Genomic DNA, 5,663 nt, shown 5'->3' with positions numbered 1-5,663 from the left:
CAAAATGGGTTGCCTTGAAACACCACTCCACTGGGATGGGGATGCAAATTATACAGCTTGAAATGATGTAAAGCAGTTGGGCTGCTGCAGGGCACAGAAACTATGCTGGCTCTTCAAAGGACATCTTCTCAAGCCACCTCTGTGGTGTCAAGACAAGTAGAACTCCTTCCTCCGCTGTTAAAACTCACAATCAAAGGTGACAGGCTGGAACTCAAGAGGGCTAATTCTTGTCTCTTCTATCATCATCCTCTGAGGGGTAGGAATGCCACATTAGCCTTTCCACATAGAAGAATATGACAACCTGTCGGCACTTGGCATTGGCTTCCTTGGCAAGGACCAGGTCAGTCTCCTCAGAGCTCTTTCATTTCATCTGGAACATGAGCTCTCCACTGGAGCCAGTAGCTCTGATAATCCGTGCAGGCTCCAGACCCCAGGCAAAGCCTCCTTACTTTTCTGACTCTTTCTTCTTCACAGACAGATGTTTCTTTGGTCTGCCAGCTCTCTCTCTCTCTCTCTCTCTCTCTCTTTCTCTCTCTCTCTCTCTCTCTCTCTCTTTCTCTCTCTCGCTCTCTCTCGCTCGCTCTCTCTCTTGCGCGCGCTCTCTCTCTCTTCCCTCTTCCCTCTCTCCTCCCTCCCTCTCTCCTCTCTCTCTCTCTCTCTCTCTCTCTCTCTCTCTCTCTCTCTCTCTCTCTCTCTCTCTCAGCACAGCACAGAGACTTATTAATTATAAAAGCTTGTCCTATAGCTTAGGCTTGTCCCACTAGCTCTTATAACTTAACCCATTTCTATTTATCTTAGTTGTTGCCACATGACAGGGGACTTTTACCGCTCCTCCTGCATGGCTTTCTCCCTCTGTGTCCGGCTGGCAATTCTACTTTTTTTCTTCCATGAGACCTCTTTGTCCCCAAATGGCCCACCTAACCTCTTCCTAGCTAATAGCCATTGAGCTCTGTATTAAACCAACCACAGTGGCATACCTTCACAGAGTAGGAATATTCCACAGCACCTCTTTGGTTTGCTTTCCTCTCCCTTATCTTCAGAATCAGAATCATCTTTCTACTTGCTTCCCTCTGAGTTTTCTGTCTCGTGAGCTGTTTTCTGTGACTGTAAGAAACTCAGATGAATTTAGAGCAATCTGGGTTCTCTTCTGGCTCCCATGTGTTATCCTCATCTGATAAACCCTTCCATTTAAAAAAAAATATCCCCCTTTGCCTTTGATAATTCATCAAGAACTTTTTCCACTACCTCTTCCTCTTCTAGCACATCCTCCACCTTCTTCCTGTTTTCCCCCCATATTACTCATCAGCTTTCTAGTGTAAAGGGTGATGCTGCTCATAACAAAACCAAAGAGTCCAAGAGGAATAGATGCTGTGCTACTCACACGTTGAGTCACACAGCCCAGGGGATTAGCCCCCAGAGAAGAGAGGTTAAAAAACATCTATGTGGCTGCAGTAGTGCCTAGCTGAAGCAACATCCTGCAGGCATGGCTGAGGGTCAGCCAAACAAGAGAGCCTCCCCACAAAATATGTTTTAATGAACTCCACCCTCATTTCTTCCCATACAATTCCTCCCTCAGCACAACTCTTCCATCCCAATTTCATGTGTTCTTCTTTCAAGATTTATTTTTATTTCTATCAATGTGCACATGTATGCTCTTGAGTTAATGTGCACCATGTGTATGTAGCGGCTTGCGGAGTCCAGAGGGGATCAGAACCAGAGCGACAAGCAGTTGAGAGATGCCTGGTATCAGTGTTGGGAACCACACCCAGGTCCTCTGTAGAAGCATTAAGTGCTCTTAACTGCTAAGCCACGTCTCCAGGTGCCGTGTTGCGGTGGTGGTTGTCTACCAAGTCCACTCAGTCTCGCCATCCCATCTCCCACCAATTTAATCCTTCTTGCTTCATTATTTTCCATCCCCCCAACCCGTTCATCTCACCATCTCTCCTCTGTTGACTCCTGTTATCTTCTACTAGCTTCCTGACTTCTATTGGTACCCTAATTTAAACTCACACATCTAAAGATTCATGGATGTCTTTCTGAGTCTAGGTTACCTCACTCAGAATGATCACTCCTGTCTCCATCCATTACGCTGTGAATTTCATATTTCTTAACAGCTGAATAATATTCCATTATATAAATGTACCACATTTTCATTAGCCACTCATCAGTCCATAGACACTGTGGTGGTTTGAGTAACAGTACCCTCCATAGGCTCATACATTTTAATGCTTAGTCACTGGGGATTAGATTGAAAGGGTTATAAGGATTAGAAAGTATGGCCGTGCTGAAGTAGGTATGTCCTCATTAGAGGAAGCATGTCACTGGGTGTAGGCTTTGAGGTTTCAAAAGCCCAAGCCAGATCCACTACCATTCTCTTTCTCAGCCTGCAGAACAGGATGTGGCTGCACCTTCTGCTTAGTTAGTAGGGCATCAAGTCCTTTGGGTATATGTGCAGGAGTGGCATAGCTGAATCTTCTGGTATGTTGGGCCTCATGAGGCCCAGTGTAACTTCCTATGCCTAACCTGAGTTTAATGAGGCCCAGTGTAACTTACTGAGCCTAACTTGAGTTTGAGGAGGCCCAGTATAACTTCCTAAGCCTAACTTGAGCTTGGTGAGGCCCAGTGTAACTTCCTGAACCTAACTTGAGTTTGGAGAGGAGTGACTCAGCACAATCTGACCTAGGCCCGCCTCTGCCCAGTCACTGCTGACATGGCAGGATATTATTGGCCCTTATTCCTCACTCCACCTCACCCCACCACAAGACTCCACCCCACTACCTCAACCCTATATCAGTTCCTGCCCTGATGCAATAAAGTGAGTGCTTTGACAGACTCCCGACTCAGTGTGTGTTTCTCCCCAGTGGCCAGCGGGGAGGTCTGGGTCATCAACACTCACCATCCCGCTCAGCCCCAGGGAGAGACCAGTGGGACTGGCTCTGCCTCAGCCCTATCTTCTGGAGAACCCTGCAATGGTAGATCTATTTATGACTTTTCATGTAACCTCCACCCTGATTTCAATCCATGTGGCTATACCAGATTGCTCTCCCACTAGCAATGAGTAAGCATTCCTCTTTTCCCACTTTCAAGTCAACATTTGTCATCATTTTTTGATTTTTAATATAGCCATTCTGACATGGATAAGGTGAAATCCCCAAGTAATTTTCACTTGTGTTTCCTTGATGGTGAAGGATGTTGAGCATTTTTAAAAAGGTTTCTCAGCCATTTGTGTTTCATCTTTTGAGAATTATGATGGTTTGAATAGAAAGACCCCCATTGGCTCATAGATTTTAATGCTTAGTCACCAGGGAGTGGAATTGCTTGAAAGGATTAGAAAGATTAGGTATGGTCTTGTTGAAAAAAGTGTTTTGCTGGGGATAGGATTTGAAGTTTCAAAACCCCAAGCCAGACCCAGTGTCTCTATTTCTCTTTATACTTGCGGATCAGAATGTAGAACTCTCAGCTACTTCTCCAGCACCACACCTACCTGCCACTATGCTCTCTGACATGATAATGGACTAAGCCTCTGAAACTATAAGCAAGCACCAGTTAAATACCTCCTTTCACAAGAACTGCCTTAATCATGGTGTCTCTTCCCAACAATAGAATAGTGTCTAGACAAGGTATCTATTTAGTTCTATACCCCCACTTTTAAATTGTTTTCTTGATGTTCATTTTTTTTAGTTTTTGATATATTTTTGATACTAGCCCTCTACCAAATGCATAATTGGTAAAGTTTTTTTTCCATTCTGTAGGCTGTCATTTTGCTGGAATGAGGGTGTCCTTTGGTATATAGAAACTTTTTATTTAGTTTTATGATATCATATTTATTAATGATTGGTTCTAATGACTGTGCCATCACTATCCTGTTCAGAAAGTTATTTCCTATGCTATTAACTTCAAATGTTTTCCTTATTTTTTCCTCTATCAGGTTCAGTGTATCTGGTTTTATGTTGAAATCCTTGGAGTTGAGTTTTATGCAATGATGTGGGAGGGTCTTCTGTTTTAATAAAGAAACTGCCTTGGCCAGCCCTTAGGTGGGGGGAGTAGACAGAACAGGAAGAAGGAAGTGAGGTAGATGGCTCAGTCAGAGGCCACGCCTCTCCTAAGTTAGTCAGACCACCGTGTCTCTCCTCAGAGAGATGAGAGATGCCATATGCGATGAAGCCAGCCATCAGGTCAGACATGCTGAATCTTTCCCGGTAAGACACCATTCGTGGTGTTACACAGATTATTAGATATGGGTTAGTCAAGATGTGAGTAAGAGGCTGAAACTAATATGGGCCAGGCAGTATTTAAAAGAATACAGTTTCCGCCATGTAATTATTTCGGGTGTAAAGCTAGCTGGTGGGGGGGGGGCGGGAACGCAGCCCGCCGCTCCACACTACAATGCAGGTTGATAAGTATGGATCTATTTGCATTCTTCTACATACAGCCGTCCAGTCGTACCAGAATTATTTGTTGAAGATGCTGTCTTTTAGTCTCTTTGTCAAAAATCATGTGGCTGTGAGAGTGTAGACTTACATGTGGGTTTTCATTTTTATTCTAATGATGAATGTGCCTGCTGTTTACACCCATGCTGTTTTTGTTGCTGTATTTCTATGGTATATATTAAAATCAGTGATACCTCCAGAAGAATGTGTGTGTGTGTGTGTGTGTGTGTGTGTGTGTGTGTGTGTGTACATTTAATATCTGAAACAATGAGTAATCAATTTCAACCTGTGGATGAGCTAATCTCTTCAAAATCTTCCTTATTCAACAAGACTAAAGTTACCTGAGTCCCCATTTAATTGTGAGGTTTCCAAAATTGTTGTTTTGGTTTGGTTTGGTTTTTGGGTTTTTTGAGACAGGGTTTCTCTGTCCTGGCTCTCCTGGAACTCGCTTGGTAGACCAGGCTAGCCTCAAACTCACAGAGATACACCTGCCTCTGCCTCCAAAGTGCTGGGATTAAAGGCATGAATTACCACCTGTCTCTTAGTTGTTTTCTTAAAGAGTCATTTAATTTTATTTTATGTGTGCAGAAGTTTTGCTTGCATGTGTCTATGCACCATGTGCGTGTCGTTCCTGTAGCAGCCAGAAGAGGGCATTAGATCCTCTGAAACTGGAGTTATATATAGTTGGAAGCTGACCTGTAGGTTCTGGAAATCAAACCAAGTCTTCTGCAAGAGCAGCAACTGCTCCTAACTCCTGAGTCATCTTTCTAGCCCTGCTTAGCTATTTATATATGTTAAAAAAAAAAAAACCAAGAGAAATCAAAATCATTGCAGACATTTATTTTAGGAAAACAACAAACAAAATATATTGGGAAAGGGACTAAATCAAGAACATTTCTTAAGTACTTAGCATTTATTTTAATCATATCTACCTGTGTATATGCAATACTCAGAATGCTGAACACAGTCCCATGTGCTCGAGAGTCCTGAATCACCCGAAAATAGCCTTTTATTTCCCCCCATTTCAGTTTCATTTTAAGTTGATTAACAAGAGTTAAAAACTACAAGATTTCTGGATGCCTCTTGACAACCATTAAACTAACCAGGAGTTTGCTCACCCCAAGTGTTTGGATTTATAGAAGAGTTACTCTAAATGGGTGAGCTGATTTATAGGATAGTGAGCCAGCCACCGAGTGTGTCTACTACAGCAGGCAACAACCTACACATTCCCAA

At 43.2% G+C, this 5,663-nt stretch overlaps 1 pseudogene; it reads right to left on the bottom strand.

Annotated features, from left to right (window-relative positions):
- Positions 1-220: 220 nt before the first annotated feature.
- LOC119804950 lies at positions 221-3,506 on the bottom strand (annotated as a pseudogene).
- Between the last annotated feature and the right edge of the window lie 2,157 nt (positions 3,507-5,663).

This window comes from Arvicola amphibius, chromosome X (assembly GCF_903992535.2).
Source record: "Arvicola amphibius chromosome X, mArvAmp1.2, whole genome shotgun sequence".
Taxonomy (NCBI): domain Eukaryota; kingdom Metazoa; phylum Chordata; class Mammalia; order Rodentia; family Cricetidae; genus Arvicola; species Arvicola amphibius.
Note: the sequence above shows the minus strand (reverse complement) of the source record. Positions and strands in the feature narration are given on the sequence as shown.